Below are 19028 nucleotides of genomic sequence, written 5' to 3'. Positions count from 1 at the left end.
GCTTTTGAGGAAGGTCTATTTGTTCATCTTTCAATCATCATTGCATTGCATTGGATTATATGTTTTAAAACTACAGAGCTTTGATCATAAAACTAAGCATTTAAAAATAATCTTACTATAATTGGCAGATATAGAGCGATGACAGAAAGTTTTATCCATTTATTGTAAGCAGTCTGTTATAAAGATTTACATTACAAGCATCAGAATTTATCTTTCTTTCTGGTCATATAAATATTAGTATCTGGACCAAATTCCATATTTTTGCGCATTTTGAGCTTTTGAATAAAATGTTGCCGTTTTTTCCCTCAATATTCTCACATGATCATACGAGCCATAAAAGCCTGATGTATCAAATATGATATGACCAACTAGAACTAACAAAACTAGCTCAGCACATTCTCCATCTCACACTCCCTCATCACAGGATTTTGTCCAGTTACATTCCCTGCATTCTTTCCTTCGAGCCGATCGCTGTTGCTCTGACACGAGCGGAGCCAAACTCTCACATCACGAGCTGAAGAACCTGCAGATCCTGCCAACGGCAGTCCACACGCCTGAGAGCTGGCGGCAGGTGCGAGCACACACACACACAGTCACAGACTCACACACAGACTCACACACAGACTCACACACAGACACAGTCACAGACTCACACACAGACTCACACACAGACACAGTCACAGACTCACACACAGACACAGTCACAGACTCACACACAGACTCACACACAGACTCACACACAGACTCACACACAGACACAGTCACAGACTCACACACAGACTCACACACAGACACAGTCACAGACTCACACACAGACACAGTCACAGACTCACACACAGACTCACACACAGACTCACACACACACACAGTCACAGACTCACACACAGACTCACACACAGACTCACACACAGACACAGTCACAGACTCACACACAGACACAGTCACAGACTCACACACAGACACAGTCACAGACTCACACAGACACACAGTCACAGACACACACAGACACAGTCACAGACTCACACACAGACTCACACACAGACTCACACACAGACTCACACACAGACTCACAGACACAGTCACAGACACAGTCACAGACTCACACACAGACACAGTCACAGACTCACACAGACACACACAGACACAGTCACAGACTCACACACAGACACAGTCACAGACTCACACACAGACACAGTCACAGACTCACACACAGACACAGTCACAGACTCACTCACAGACACAGTCACAGACACAGTCACAGACTCACACACAGACACAGTCACAGACTCACACAGACACACACAGACACAGTCACAGACTCACACACAGACTCACACACAGACTCACACACACACACAGTCACAGACTCACACACAGACACAGTCACAGACTCACACACAGACACAGTCACAGACACAGTCACAGACACAGTCACAGACACAGTCACAGACTCACACACAGACACACACACAGACACAGTCACAGACTCACACACAGACACAGTCACAGACTCACACACAGACACAGTCACAGACTCACACACAGACACAGTCACAGACTCACTCACAGACACAGTCACAGACACAGTCACAGACTCACACACAGACACAGTCACAGACTCACACAGACACACACAGACACAGTCACAGACTCACACACAGACTCACACACAGACTCACACACACACACAGTCACAGACTCACACACAGACACAGTCACAGACTCACACACAGACACAGTCACAGACACAGTCACAGACACAGTCACAGACACAGTCACAGACTCACACACAGACACACACACAGACACAGTCACAGACTCACACACAGACACAGTCACAGACTCACACACAGACACAGTCACAGACTCACAGACACACACAGACACACAGACACACAGACACACACAGACACACACAGACACAGTCACAGACTCACACACAGACACAGTCACAGACTCACACACACACACACACACACAGTCACAGACTCACACACAGACACAGTCACAGACTCACACACAGACTCACACACAGACACAGTCACAGACTCACACAGACACAGTCACAGACTCACACACAGACACAGTCACAGACTCACACACAGACACAGTCACAGACTCACACAGACACAGTCACAGACTCACACACAGACACAGTCACAGACTCACACAGACACACACAGACACAGTCACAGACTCACACACAGACACAGACTCACACACAGACACACAGACACACACAGACACACACAGACTCACACACAGACACAGTCACAGACTCACACACAGACACAGTCACAGACTCACACAGACACAGTCACAGACTCACACACAGACACAGTCACAGACTCACACAGACACACACAGACACAGTCACAGACTCACACACAGACACAGTCACAGACTCACACACACACAGTCACAGACTCACACACAGACACAGTCACAGACTCACACACAGACTCACACACAGACTCACACACAGACTCACACACAGACTCACACACAGACTCACACACAGACTCACACACAGACACAGTCACAGACTCACACACAGACACAGTCACAGACTCACACACAGACACAGTCACAGACTCACACACAGACACAGTCACAGACTCACACACAGACTCACACACAGACACAGTCACAGACTCACACACAGACACACAGACACACAGACACACACAGACACACACAGACTCACACACAGACACAGACAGACACAGACAGACACAGTCACAGACTCACACACAGACACAGTCACAGACTCACAGACTCACACACAGACACAGTCACAGACTCACACACAGACTCACACACAGACACAGTCACAGACTCACACACAGACTCACACACAGACACAGTCACAGACTCAGTCACAGACTCAGTCACAGACTCAGTCACAGACTCAGTCACAGACTCAGTCACAGACTCAGTCACAGACTCAGTCACAGACTCAGTCACAGACTCAGTCACAGACACAGACTCACACACAGACACAGTCACAGACACAGTCACAGACTCACACACAGACACAGTCACAGACTCACACACAGACTCACACACAGACACAGTCACAGACTCACACACAGACACAGTCACAGACTCACACACAGACACAGTCACAGACTCACACACAGACTCACACACAGACACAGTCACAGACTCACACACAGACACAGTCACAGACTTACACACAGACACAGTCACAGACTCACAGACACACACAGTCACAGACTCACACACAGACACAGTCACAGACTCACAGACACACACAGTCACAGACTCACACACAGACTCACACTCACACAGACTCACACTCACACAGACTCACACAGACTCACACTCACACAGAGACTCACACACAGACACACAAACACACACAGACACACAAACACACACAGACACAAGCAGACACACACGCAGACACGCACGCAGACACGCAGATCCGAGTGAAACGCTTCTGGAACAAGACCAAATGTGGGCAGGGCTTGATTGTGTCTGTGAGGAATTAATTGGATGGTTGTGGTTTGCTATTGGCTGATCTCATGTGAGTGACAGGTTATAGCCCCGCCCTCGTCATCAGAGAAGAGATGCTGTGAGAGGAAGTTATTCTGATTCAAGATTATTAAAACAATAATGATGTACACCAATAAATATTTCACTGCAATATCCATTAAAACCAACAATAATTCTCCATTTAGATTTCATGGCGACTTGATTTGCATGTTCAAGCTAAACATTATTCTGTCTGGACAGAACAAAAACGCAGTCAAAGTCGGTTTATTCAGAATCAATAATAAGCTGATCTCACTGTATGCAAACACCCACAGGAGTGAGTCGAGTCGGCAGCTGGACTAGTTTCTCTCCTCATGGCCCGTGTTTCTGTGGGTGTGTGTGTGTGTGTTTGTGTGTTTGCAGAGCAGCCGACAAAGACTGACAGATTTGGCCTGGTTCTTTGTTTCCGTCTGGCTCGGCCCGTTTATCCAAACGCCTGAGAGCGTCAGATGACGAGAGCTGAGGGTGCGACCGGGTCACGGCAAGAGAAACATGGACCGCTGTAAACCGGGACAATCCCACATCACATCATCCGACCAGATGTATGACATTCCCCAGCCGTGAGAAACAGAGCGAGAGAAGACAACAGGGCGGAAGATCTTCCGGTTAACATTCTTCATGTGTAATAAGCAGAATGGCATTCGATTACTCATCAATGATCTGGAATAAAAGAACTGGAGAGAACAGAACACAACCCTGTCCCTGACCAATCAAATTCTATTATCATCATTATTTCCATGACACCAACTTTCTAAAGCAGAAAAAGTTTTTTAAAAGTTTTCACATTTAGCTAAGTGTAACAAAACTTAAAATTAAATGCAATAATTAAACTGAAAACAATTTACAATATTTAATAATTCTACAAACATTAAATTACGGCAATTAAATGATACAAAAGTAATTTAAATACAAAATTAAATCAGATTAAATATTAAATAAAATTACTATCAAAATAAATAAATAAGATTAAATTACATTTTAGTTTTTTAATTATTTACATTTTAGTTTATATTTTAATTTATATTATTCTTGACTTTATATTATATTTTTCACTTCTATATTTTATTTTATTATTTTGTTATATTATTTTTTATATTTTATTATTTTATATATTTTATTTTTGTATTTACACACAAATACATATATATATATATATATATATATATATATATATAAAACGGTTGTAGATATATAAAAAAAAAATATATATATATATATATATTTTATTATTATTGTTTTATTATATCTTTATTTTATACCTTTATTTTATATTTATCTTATTTTATCAGGAAGGAGAAAATCCTTTCCCGCAGACGTAACCAAGGCCATGTGGCCAGAAAATATATCAACCAATAATAACCTCAGCCTTTTCGTGATTCAATCAAATCAGAATATAAGTGTGATGTAAAATCTGACTGACATACACATCCTAATCAACACACACAACCTCCATGTCTATATATCAGTCATCCTGATTAAAACATTTTAAAAATAACTTTTCCCATTTGTTTTGCTCAAAACTGTGCATCTATGAAAGGATTTGCACCTGATGATGAGCAACTGTCCACCAACATCCCATTTCCCACAAAAAACACAATAACGAACAAATTTCCATGAACCTCTTTGACAAGATGAACAGCCTCTCATTCAGCTAAACGGGTGAAGCCCAAATTAACACCGTTGTTGCAGTTCGACCCCTGCGTTCATTTGCATGAGTTGCTCACGTGGGATAAATATTTTCCCCTCAGCGTATGTCATGATCCGACCCCGAGAGCACAACGCCACTACATTTCACTCGCAGCGAACAATGCGCCGCTGACTCTCTGGCAAACACAAAAGCAGAGCAGACAAAGAGTGAGAGAATGAGAGGCAGATAGATGGATGAATGCGGGGCTTTTGAAGGGGTCGGGGGGACGGAGGGGTGGCGTGTGTGTGTGTGTTTGTGTGTGTGTGTGTGTGTGTGTGTGTGTGTGTGTGTGTGTGACGCCGCGTTCCTGATGGACACTGGACCGTTTCACGCATCACTGACCAGCACCATGGAAACACACCAGAGCTGGGAATTATGAAGACAATCTGCAATAAGGTTTAGACCACCATATAAATGTGGCAATACAACTTAAAAATCCAATAGGCCTATAGCAAAAACAACCACTCTTAAGAAAAGCTTCTAGCTATGGAACCTTGTTTCCGCCGCAGAATAAAAAATAAAAAGGCAATTGTGAGTGACTTTTTATCTCACAATTGCGTGATATAAAGTCGCAATTGAGAGTTATAAAGTCAGAATTTTGAACTTTATTTCTCAGAATTGCAAAATATAACGTCAGAATTGAAAGATATAAAGTCACAATTGTGTGTTAATTTTGACTTTCTTTGACAATTTTGACTTTCTCGCAATTGCGTTATAAAGTCCAATTCTAAGGAAAAAAATACACTTTATTTCTCAGAATTGCAAGATATAAAGTCACAATTGTGTTATAAAGTCACTAAAAAAAAAAAAAACTTTATTTCTCAGAATTGCGAGATATAAAGTCACAATTGTGTTATAAAGTCACTAAAAATACACTTTATTTCTCAGAATTGCGAGATATAAAGTCAAAATAATTGTGTTATAAAGTCACTAAAAATACACTATTTCTCAGAATTGCGAGATATAAAGCCAGAATTACGAGATATAAAGTCACAATTGTGTTATAAAGTCACTAAAAATACGCTTTTTCCTCAGAATTGCAAGTTGACATCTCACAATTCTGACTTGATGTGAGATAAAAAGTCGCAACTCGCAATTATCTTTTAAAATGTTTTATCATCTTTATTATAATTATCTTTATTATCAATCTTTCATATCTAGCTTCTGTCTTGTGACATACAAAAAAAAAAAACATTTTGTAGTTGAATTTCCGGAAAAATATCTATATTATTACATATTCCGTAACCATGTTATTAAAAATACAAGAGTCCAGCACTCTGTAAAGTCTCCTCCAGCACATCCACAAGACGTTCAGTGAGTTCAAGCTCTGGATTCAGACGTGCATCAATTCATGTGTGAAAATTATTCTTCATGCTCTCACAGTGTATATTTAAAGACATGATATAAGACTTTGGTCAAACACATCACATGCTACTGGAATGTTAGGAATGTGAAATCAAGCTCCTTAAAAGGTGCAATGAAGTGTGAAATGACAACATTAATTTAACACAGTACAGAAATGACACTATCTACGCACACAACAGGCTCTCTGATATCTGATGCACTCATTGAAGGATTAAAGAAAGCATGAACTAATCTAGTTGTGGCTATCACACACACACACAAACACTCTGTTTGAATCTTTACAGGTGTGTCATATGCCAATGAAGAATGTTTAAGCATCCGTTCTTCTTATCGTCATCATCACATCCTTCACAGAAACTGCCGCCATTGTAGGCTGTAGACGGCTCACTAGATCTAACCAAATGAATAAATAAAGAGAAAGCCGCTCAAACACACAGCCAACATGCAAACAGCTTTAATGCACACATTTGCATGCATATATAATCCTCAGATCTACTTTCAAGCAGCAGAACACGAGCAACTTGCTCACAACGCAGCAAAAGAAATGTGTTAAACTTTTAGATGCGTTTAGATTTTAGCCACAAAAAGACTTTTGTACAGTTGTTCAGTATATTATAGACGATGGTGTATTTGTAATTTTTGGAGCTTGGCATTAACATTCTCTCATTGTAACCTTGTATGGAAAACAGAAGTTTGTACATTATAAAATCTCCTATTGGTGAAAAAAATAATGTTATAATAAAAATAATATTTTTATATTTGGGGCTGAATGACTTTCAGAAAACAGAAAAGGCATTTGTATACAGTGCTGCCTTGCAAGCCCTGTAATAAAGCACCACTAGATATACAACCACTTAGTGCAATCAAACTAGTGATCGACCGATATATCGGCCGGCCGATATATCGGGCCGATATTTGCGTTTTTTACGTGTATCGGAATCGGCCGATATGCGGCTGCTGCGTTCGCCGATAGTTTTTTCCCGGCATTATTTATAGACAGGCGTCCACAGGCAGCTCTGTGCTGCTGGAGACGCTGCAGTTCACGTGCAGACCCTGCACTGTCCCTCCCCCACTAGCAGAGTGCAACCTGCGCTTCAAGATAACGGTAACTTTTAAACTTTCAAAGCATCTTTTAACTGTTTGACTGCTGAAATATTGTCAAACACTTTGAAAATGGAAACACGTTGCTTTATAACTGTTATGTGGTTGCAACTATATAGCTAAGCAAGTTTGTGGGTCCAAATGGAAAACGCGAATGACTCGTCTATAAAACTGCTTGCTTGCCATTGTATTTAGGGAGCTGCAAATAGCTGTAGGCTATCCGTTCAGTATGCATTAAGGCTGTCAATGAATATTCTAAATACGAATATATATTCGAATAGTTTAAAAAAAACTGAATTTTGAAGGTGAAAATTAATATTCGAATGTGGAAAAACACGCCCGCGGTAGCAGACTAACGTTACCACAGCACAGCTCGCTCGGAGCGCTCAGTGTCGGTTCTATGTTCTGTGAAACTTCAATTAATGTATTTGTTTCAATCACTGAATGAAGCCTGCTATATACCTTAAATTGCTTGCACAAAACTCTTGATCAGCACTCAACATTTGTTTGTTGTTGTTCATTTAAACCGGTATGCGCGGAGAGCGTGAGGGTGAGTGCGAGAGAGAGAGAGAGAGAGAGAGAGAGAGAGAGAGAGTGCGCCTGCGAGTCCGGGCGAGCCAGAGTGAGCTCTGCGGTCTTGGCCATTAGTTGATTTACTCGTTTTTTTTGTAGTAATACGTTGTCAAATATGTTTAAACTCAAATAAGCTACTTAATACTATTAGTTATGTCTCTTTGTATTAAATTTGTCCTGTTATTGACGTAATGCGCGTCATTGACCAAATGCACGACGATATGCTCAAGTATGTTTTTTAGAGGGAATATACAAACGCCATTTGAACAATTTTGACAGCCCTAGTATGCGTACGGTAGCTGTTACGAACACTGGTCATAGGATTAAGTAATACCAACGTTGTTCCGTGCTTTTTGCGACCACCTGGCTGAGGTTTGGACGCGTGTGGTGTGTGTCTCCCTTGCCATCGCAGTGATATTAGAGACTAGACATGCTCATTTTATTTTATGTAGACAAATTTAAACCATGGCAGTAAATAGTTCGTTACTTTTAAAATGAAGTACAGTGTGCACTGTGCACTTTATTATGCTGGTTGCTACTGTGTGCAATAGTGTAATTATTTTATTTATGCTTAAATATTTATTTTCAGCAGTGAACTTTTTTTTGTTCTACCTCATGTTTTTAATATTTGTTAAATATTGTTTATCTACTTGTTCTTGTTCTACCTCACATGTTTTTACTATTTGTTAAATATAGATTTTTTTACGTTAAATAAATCTTACTTTTATTAAATTGAGACCTGTAACATTTGTTAACATCATGTCATTTTTATGATGTAAATTGAGGGAGCAAAATGTATCGGCTCCAAATATCGGCTCAAGAAAATCGGCAGCCCGTATCGGTCATCGGCTAAGGCTGATGGGGAAAAAATCGGTATCGGTATCGGCACTAAAAAATCCATATCGGTCGATCCCTAAATCAAACAAGACAAACACAGTATGGAGAGCACAAACGCATTGGCTCATGGGAAGAAAACTGTTTGAGCAATGCCATAACTCAGCAAAGGAAATAAATCTCATTAGTTCTCACTGGAGCACGTTATAATTAAAACTACGTGTTGCAGTGTGTGTACATTTGTCATTTATAATTGAAACATTCGCATTAGAGGTTTGTTTTATGCTTTTTAGCAATTATAAATGCACTAGTTGTATTAAATTAAACCGAGTTTGCTGCAGTGCAATACGTGTGCTCGCATTATTTACAAGCTGAGCTTAAGATACTGAATTATTTAAACGTCTGTGCAGTTAAAACTGCAGAAGCGCAGCCACAATACTGAGGAAAGAGAAATGTGTGTTTGAGTGAATGCATGTGTGTGTGTGTGTGCAACATGCAGAGAAAGCAATGCCGCAGCGCTGTGTGAAATCGCAGGGGAGAACAGTGCTGCGATTGGGATTCTCAACCGGTTCTGCTTCTGGACCCTGATTTTGCATTAAACATCAAATGATAAACATGAAATGCAACCATTTTACCATGAACTGCAGAGGTCTGACAACACACAACTTTTAAACATGAGAGAGGCTCAATGGTTTCATGCTGTCCACAACCCATACACTCAGTTCTTTAGGCCTTTAGGAACCGTCCATGGAGAACCCCTGTGGTGAATAATGTTTAATGTTGTTTATATGTCTATGTGGTGTTTTTAATATGCTTTATGACAAACCATGTGTACGTTTATAAGTCGACAGCATTGCTGAGTATTTTCTCCTTAAAGTGCAGTGAAACAAAGACAGTCTCAAAAACACGGTTTGAAATCGCTGGTGTTTCTGACGTCACAAACGACCTTGTGACCAATCAGATCAACGTGTGATCGTCAATCAGTGGATCTCTGAGCTGAGTGAGTGAGTGGAGGCGGGGCTCATTTGCATATTCATAGAACCGCGTATACTAAATGACGCAAGGGTGTCGAGTTACATTCAAGCTATTTTAAGGCAAAAATATTTTTTTTAAGGAAAAAAACGTTTAAATAAGTCATTTTGGTGATCAAATATGAGTTTTAAGGGATACAATTATTGACTACAGGGGGACTTTAACATCAGTGGAACTTTTCAATTGCACAAAAGGTTCTTTAAAGAGGAAAAAAGTTTATTTAGAGTAGACGAGACAAAAAAATGGTTCTTTAAAGGAAGGGTTTTCGGCAACGCTGTGAAAAATACACTGTTGGAAGCTTTATTTATAGGAGTGTATGGGTCACAACACACTAGTTGAGATGAGAACCACTGATGTTGTGATCAGTCGCAGTTTGAAATTCGCCTCTCAATTCAGTCAACAATCTTAGAAGCAAAAACAAGCAGAAAATACAGAGTAGAAAAGAAAAACATCTTGGAGAGGTCAGTCCTCCTGATTGCGGTTTTAGCAGCCGACTGCATTTAAAGGAGAAATATCTACCAGAAACACACACACACACACACACACAAGAGATAAGCAATCTGAGGAGTGAAGAAGAAAACAAGGGGGAGAAAAAGCAGAGCGAGTGGGAGGGATGAGAGAAGTCAAGTTGACCGAGAGAGAGAGAGAGAGAGAGAGAGAGAGAGAGAGAGAGAGAGAGAGAGAGAGAGAGAGAGAGAGAGAGAGAGAGAGACATCAGCCGTATGAATGACAATTTCCATTATTTGTGTGACCCAAAAATGACTCACACAGCTGTAAACTCCAGTGCAATCATTTGATTTCTGTCCAAACAACACAAAAAGTATCGCCACGTCACATGCTGCAAAACACACGAACACAATCCCACGCTACAAACCCGGAAGATTCATTCAGTACTCCAGATTTTCTGTGCGCTGTTCAAACACACTTGAATGCATAAAGGACTATTAGTTTAAGTCTCAACTCCATTCGCCAAAAGTTGTTTTGTGTTTTAAAGCTGAAGTTTGTAACATTTTTCACTCAATTCCACCTTAATATACATAGACTTAAAGTAAACCATTTGATTTGTTTTCCCTGAGACGTGTAAACACGGCGCTCTTTGTGTTTGAGCCGCCCATCCAGTCTGACGCCGCCAGACCGACTCGACCAATGGCGTGAGGATCCCTTTCAAAACACTCGTTATTAAGTCACACACTTCAGCTTTAAGTTTGCAACTAATCTAAACCCAAATAGCAGCCGACTCACCCCATGTGTAGAGATCACAGATGCTGAAAAACAAACGCACACTATCAACAACAAGAAAGCAAGCAGAAATGAGCGACTGCCAATGAAAGAGTGCGAGGAGGGTGAAGCTGGAGCCAGAATACAAACAAACAAATTAACAAGCCAAAGTGGCAGTGCTCTGCTTCCCACGTCTTTTCAACCACTGTCTCATCTGGAAATTTGTTGGCTCGTTTTCCATTCTGTGCTGCAAAACCGACAGTACGTCCTTCCTCTGAGTAGTTTGTTGACATGCAGTTATGATTCAACTCTCGAATAGCTTAAGATTGGAATTACAGGAGGATAATCTCGTCACGGACGCACCTACTCTGCGTTTAGCGGTGTAAACTTGTGCAAGAAGTCAACGGCATTAGAAATACGAAACTGTGAGTCTGTAAATGTGCACATGAGAACAAGCTCCTGTCTGAAGAAAAGAGATGGACCTGTTCACATTTATATGCATTCAAGTATAATCAGGAGAGCGGTTTGCTTGCAGGGTGTGACTGCAGCAGTTGTCGGCCATTCCTGAAAAACAACTCATCCTAAATAACAGATGTCACACAGGAGAGAGAGAGAGACAGACAGAGAGAGAGAGAGAGAGAGAGAGAGAGAGAGAGAGAGAGAGAGAGAGAGAGAGAGAGAGAGAGAGAGAGAGAGAACGGAGGCCCTTTGTAAAACAGTTAAAAGTGTTGCGGATGAAAATAAAACTGGAAAAAGATGGATATTAATTATTTATAACTGTCAACTTAAAGTGTTCAATGCCATCCAAAGAGAAACCGCAACCTGCTGAAAGCTAGTTTCCGTTGCTGAGTTCATTTTCAAACAAATGAAACCTTGGAAATGCTTGTTTTTCTTGTTCTGAATCAGATTTTCTCATGCCACTCTTGATTCAAAGCACTTTAAAAAGAAACATTATGCATTTCAAAGCAACGCCACATATCAACAGAACTCAAATGGTAGGAGTAATTTACAAAGACCGAATGCTCGACTGCAAAGGTCACAATGAATGTTAGTTGTGTCTACGTGAGTCTTGCCTGGAGTTTGTGGAACATTTGTCTGCATTGTAAAGCATGATATCAGTGTCCTGAGAGTCTCAACGAGGCAGCCAATGTCAACAATTATTATGTAAACATGCATGCAGAAATTCACTAATATTTGAAAACAGAAATTGGCCATTATCCATCAACAAGTGGGTAAAGCTTTCAGCCAATGTCGATGATCTCAAAATGGGCAAATATCATCCATCCAATGTATCATTCTATCACTAGTAAGGACGCAAGTGAACGTGTAATTTCACAGGAGGTCAAACTGTGCGACGACTGCCTGAAGGTTGGACAGAGTTAGCAGTGTCTGTGTGTGAGGAAGACCTCTCACTGTTTGCTCTTTAACAAACACAGTAACAGCTAGACCTCTTAAATGCTTTTTAATATCACCACTGGCCTGAGGACAAGAAGGAGAGAGAGGGAGAGGGAGAGAGAGAGAGAGAGAGAGAGAGAGAGAGAGAGAGAGAGAGAGAGAGAGAGAGAGAGAGAGAGAGAGAGAGAGAGAGAGAGAGAGAGAGAGAGAGAGAGAGAGAGAGAGAGAGAGAGAGAGAGAGAGAGAGAGAGAGGAAGGAAAAGGAAAACATGTATGCATGTACTTTTTCAATTTTATTTTTTACATTTTAACTTAAGGAAGCCCTGTATTTCCCTTTTTTCCAGTGGATTTTACCATGTAAACAGCTCAATCAGAACATGCTAGTTAAAGAAATGCAGCTAAAAACTATCCAACAACAAACTTAACAGCTAAAGTTTACTTTGATTTGCTTGAGAGCCTTTATACGTCTCTGGAGTCACATTCTCTGATCAGAGATCATACTTTACATCACACTAACACAACATATACCTTCCCTATTATAGAGCATAAGAGTCCAATAGATCTTAAGGAGACATAGACCGCATTTACATTACATGGTTCAAGTGACCCAATTCAGATTTCCTCCCACGACGTGGCATAGATTGGACATGACCCATGATGAATATATAAGCAGGAAAAAAGCACATGGATCCAGATATTCTCAGATCAGTGTCAGGCCTTATTCATATTTACAGTCTGATATGAATCGGATATACGCCCATTTGTGTCTGCCATGTAAGCGGACATATGGGATATTCTCCGGTCAATGCGAATCGCACATCATTGAAAAAAGCGACGTGGCGATTGACGTCGACTCCGGTGGACACCAAACGCGATCACATGACAGCAAGGGCTCTCCTCTTTTTTTCTCCACCTAAAGAGGCCAATGTTTTCCTGACCTTTGAAGATGGTGCAGAAAGCAAAGGCTTGTATTATCATTTCATCTGTGTCCATTTCAAATCTCACCATATTTACTTACTTCCTTTTTGGCCTTTTGCCCCTATGAAAATTAGCCATGGTTTGTTGGTGGACTGATTACCACAACCACAGTTTAAACTATGGTTAGTGTATCAAAACCATGGTTAATTTGTGGGTTGTCATTTACAATAACCATGTTTTTTTGGTTTTATTAGTAGTAAATCCATTGTTAATTTTCGTAAGGGTTTCGTCAGTATGTCTACATTGGGTTGTTTTGCCAATTGCACAGTGTAAATGCAGATATCAAATATGGGTCACTTTTAAAAGATGTAAGCTGGTCATTAAAAAATGTGTATAAAGTCAACAAATTGGAATTTGGCATCAAGACCTGCAGTGTAAATGCGGCCATAGAGACGTCTTTCAGTCAAATTTTGGGACTTGAAACCATTGCGTGATAGACTGGCAAGGCGGCACACAAACGTTTACCCAGCACCATGAGAGACTAGCAGAGAGAGAGAGAGAGAGATTATAAATAGAAGTCAAACAGAGGGTGAGCTATGGGCCACAGAATGCCACAATTATGAGCTCTCATGCTGGAGCCTGGGATGTTGACAACGCAAGAGAAGCACAAAATATACAAAGGGGAGTTTCTTGTAGTTGAATCCCAGCAAATATAGGCAGGTTCTGCCATTGGTTTTGAGGCATCTGGGTGCATTATCCATGTAAACACCATGGATAATTGTCCAGTACCATATTAAATCCATTACCATTTGATACAATCACAGTGCCATGGTGGTGTAAATTGTAAAGCAGCAATCTTGCCAAGATTTTATCTCTCTCACCCACACATTTATTAATCTTCCATGTGGCCAAATTTATTTCACATTTCCACTCACAATATTCTATAACAAACTCTCTCCCTTTGTGCCCAATTTACTGCAGTGCATGTATCTTTGGCTCCATAATTATGTCCCCGCTCATGCGATTTATTTCCAATCATTTTTGTCTTGCTGAGATAAATTATTTTGGTAAAGGAGCTAATCTTGGTCATTATTTTTGCTGTGGGTCTGAGCAAAACCAGTCATGCTAGTGGGGAGGGGAAGCCTGTGCGCATGCGCACATCTACCGTTCTACAGCAGCTCGCGGGGCAGTTAGCATTCTAAACTCCACACTCTAGGTGTGTTCCATTCGACCGTAAGTGGACTGCGAAGTGGACTTCACAGGGTATTTCGCCATCTTAAGTGAGATTCCAAAACGAAGGGAACGAACATGTTCAGTTCGAAGGGCACTGCAAACGGCATAGAGAATAAGGGAACATCGATACATCACTTCACAGGAAGTCAGTGAAGTCCACTTCAACTGATATACCGTGCTCAGGGAGTAGGGAGCAGTGAACACTTGTGTAGGGACCCTGTCGAATGGAACGCACCTTCTCTCACATTTCGGGGATTGACAGAAGCGGAAGTCTTCATTCATAGTTGGGTAAACTTCTACACTGGTAAATGAGAGACTACATTAAATATATTTTTCGTGTTCCGATTTGCTCAAATAGCAAAAGAAAAACTCCACAATAGTGGTTTCACAACTTTCAAAAGAGGACAAAATAGAGAGCTTGATAACGGCAGTCAGATGAGAGAAAGATGTTAACTGTATCTTATTAGAAACACCTTCACCGTAGCATTACCATATATATATATATATTTTTTTTGTAATTTGAAGCAAGTGTAATATAATACAAAAGTATTATAAATATACATACATTTAAAATATATATATGAAGAAATTGCCGGATTACGATGCTGATGACCGTTAAAACGCGTCATCACAGTCTGTGAAAGGCGCGAATCCGTGTAACGGATTTTCACGGTAAAAACAGATGTGTTGCAGACAGTGTTACAGGTCTTTTCTGAGGTAATGTTGGCTCGACACTACATCAGGTAAATATTCTAGACTGTGTGTGGTCTAAGAAAGCTCAAACTCTAGCTAATTGTATGGGAATTGCTTGATAACACGTTTAAAAAAAAAAGTCCTTTGACGGTTTGAAATAATTTTACACAGGATCTGGGACTACAATCGTACATGACTACAATAGCATTCAATGTGAATTTTATTCATAATACACATCCTAAAGGAGGAAGATGGCTTTAACTCGCTGACCCACGGGGACCCAAGTCGTTTTTTATAGGCAAACCGTGAGATTATTCCCGTTAGGGTTGTGTTAGGAGTCCTCTTTCTAAACAAACGATTCCCTCACGCCTGATGAAACATTCCCAATTTCCATCTGAATGTCCGTCACGCTCCTAACCGTCACGTGGTGATAACAATGGGAAAGACAAGGACCATGAATAGTCGTCTGATATGTCGAGACCAATCGTTTTTCTAAGGTCTATTTCTTAAACCCCAGAAGAACCATCAGTAACCCAAATCCCACCAGTCCACGATCATTAAAGAGCCTGCGCGAGCTCAATGGTCATGTAGGGGCAGATGACGTCTGTCAACTTCTTAGAATGGTTTATACATGGTTTACATGCTGCACTTGATCACATACATACATGCATATAGGCTACTGAATGACTGAAGACCAAGAAAATGGACAGTAGCCTATGTGCAGACGCACACACCCACGGACAGCAGAAACCTTCAGATGCACCGCAGCAACAGCTTCCATAACCAGTTCTGCTGTTAACGCCCTTTTAACACAACACACCGAGACTAATCATTTATAAATCAATTAGCCTATCGATTTTTACCAAAAGCAACATGTGGTCCAGTGAGATGAGGATGCCTCTTAGAGCTGGATGGAGAAACAGGAGGGGTAGTTTAAAAATAGCCCCTTTCACAACATAGGGTTCCGAGACCGTTTTTAATTGTGTGCGAATTTATCAAAAACGCCTTTTGTAATGTCAGTTTCTTATCGGTCTCAGTAACTTTGACCTAACCCTATCAGCACAACCCGTCACCATGCCGCTTGCTGTTGTTCTTTGGGATCTAAATGCTTTGACACAAAGCAGTTAACCACCGCGACCCGAGTTTGTTCAACTCCACAACGTGTTTGGAAAGTATGCAAACCGGATCAAGTGGCCGAAACAAAACCGATACATTTGATACTGTAACACTTCCATTCAGTTCGAGGAAATGTAATCGGTAATAAATTCCCAAGCCTCACATTCCAGGATACGCGCTTGTAAAAATGCACTTCAAACAGCCAGCAAACGACATCCAAATGTTTATAAAGCCTCTAAATGTGATCAATACTCAAAATCGAGTGTGTGAGAACAAGTCGAAACGCTTGGTTCTTAAAGTTTTATACGCGGTCTTTGGATAGTGTAAAAGCCAAATGCTGGTTTCCACACTTAAACACCACAGCAATGCTTCAATTACACACTACACGAGTCTAGTCTCAACACAGCTTTTCAAAAACTACTCGCTTTCCTGACCATTTTAACGTTGACAGTTTTGATAATCCCTTTGTGGTACTTACACGTTCGAGTGATCCTTGGATGGCATGTCCTAGTCATAGTTAAATTCCCAAACTCGCTGAAATATCCCGTTCCGTGGCGCGACAGGAATGCGTTCACAACGCGAGCAGCTTCGATCTGAGCAGCGCGAGCACGGACTGCACTGGAAACGATCAATCACGCGCGGAGTGCGCGCCCGGTTACAGCGCTCTATAGCGCCACCGCGCGGCGTGCAAAGACATGACACTCTACACTTTCTTGTGAAGTTGAAGTTTAGTGGTCAAATCAGTTTGATCCCAGCATTAAACACAACAGTGTAGTGCATTATAAAATGCAATACCTTTAAGTTTACCTTTAAACACCAGGGCCTCTCCATCACTGGATGCTTTTAAATCCAGTTTAAAAACCTATTTTTACTCTCTTGCGTCCGAGTGATGTAAACGTTATGTTTGTATGTATAGGATACATTGAATGATTTTGATAGTTAATTTTTATCTCCATTTCTGTTTTTTTGTTGTTGTTGTTGTTTTTCTCTACTCCTTTTCTCTTTATTTTATTTTTATTGATTTATTCTATTGTATTGACTTGACAATACAGAAAATGCAATAATATTTTATAAACAATCATGCCTTTTCGCACAACTTTCTTGTGAAGTTGAAGTTTAGTGGTCAAATCAGTTTGATCCCAGCATTAAACACAACAGTGTAGTGCATTATAAAATGCAATACCTTTAAGTTTACCTTTAAACACCAGGGCCTCTCCATCACTGGATGCTTTTAAATCCAGTTTAAAAACCTATTTTTACTCTCTTGCGTCCGAGTGATGTAAACGTTATGTTTGTATGTATAGGATACATTGAATGATTTTGAAAGTTAATTTTTATCTCCATTTCTGTTTTTTGTTGTTGTTGTTTTTCTCTACTCCTTTTCTCTTTATTTTATTTTTATTGATTTTCTATTGTATTGACTTGACAATACAGAAAATGCAATAATATTTTATAAACAATCATGCCTTTTCGCACAACTTTCTTGTAAAGTTGAAGTTTAGTGGTCAAATCAGTTTGATCCCAACATTAAACACAACACAGTATAGTGCATTATAATATGCAATACAGAAAATTCAATAATATTTTTTATAAACAATGGATAATATAAAGAATGCAAAAGCACAATACAGCAAAACAAAATTATTGGAAACCGTTAGAACCTCTGAAGTTTTTGTTTCACTTTACAGGACAGCAATCATATTGATGCTTCTGTATTATCAGTGGCATAAAACCATTGTAAACTTGCTTATGCTGAAAGCATTAACATATATAACATTAATGTTATGAGTTAAGTGTGTGTTAGTGTTTGTGAGAGCATGTGATTACTTGAATAGAGAACAAAAGCTCTCTCAGGCCACAGAGTCGATTGATCCGCTGGTGGTGACATCTCTTCACTCCACAGACTCACAAACACTGTAACACATGCAATTATAAGCATTTGTCAATACAAATAGTTTATGCAAAACAAATACAGCATCATACAAATGCTACAAAAAGCCTCAACAAAGCCAGATCTTGATCGATATCACCTTTCATTTGATTTATGTCTTCCTCACAGTCTTTTATCCTTTCATGTCTTTTTTTTTAAACCCTCGCCAAACCACATCAAAGCCTCTGTGTTCATATCGGCCAGAAAAAAAGGAAATCACTTTAATGACATGTCTTAGTATATAGGTCATATCTGGCCAGCATCTGGTTCTCAGCCAGTGCTGCTCATAATCACCTAATAAAACAACATTCATATACCGCATGAGTTCATTTAATCAGGTCACTTGATAAATGACAGCACACCAACAGGTTA

At 40.3% G+C, this 19028-nt stretch overlaps 1 protein-coding gene across 1 annotated transcript in view; it reads right to left on the bottom strand.

Moving 5' to 3' along the window:
* LOC130072981 (plexin-A1-like) overlaps positions 1-17353 on the bottom strand; it is a 39850-nt gene extending 22497 nt beyond the window's left edge. Inside the window, exon 1 of the mRNA XM_056238329.1 lies at positions 17205-17353. The gene's annotated coding sequence lies outside the window, so the exon portion shown is untranslated. The remainder of the gene's footprint in view (positions 1-17204) is intronic.
* Between the last annotated feature and the right edge of the window lie 1675 nt (positions 17354-19028).

This window comes from Rhinichthys klamathensis, unplaced genomic scaffold, assembly GCF_029890125.1.
Source record: "Rhinichthys klamathensis goyatoka isolate OS25496 unplaced genomic scaffold, OSU_Roscu_1.1 h1tg000518l_1, whole genome shotgun sequence".
Classification (NCBI taxonomy): Eukaryota; Metazoa; Chordata; class Actinopteri; order Cypriniformes; family Leuciscidae; genus Rhinichthys; species Rhinichthys klamathensis.
This window is presented reverse-complemented; position numbering and strand designations above follow the sequence as displayed.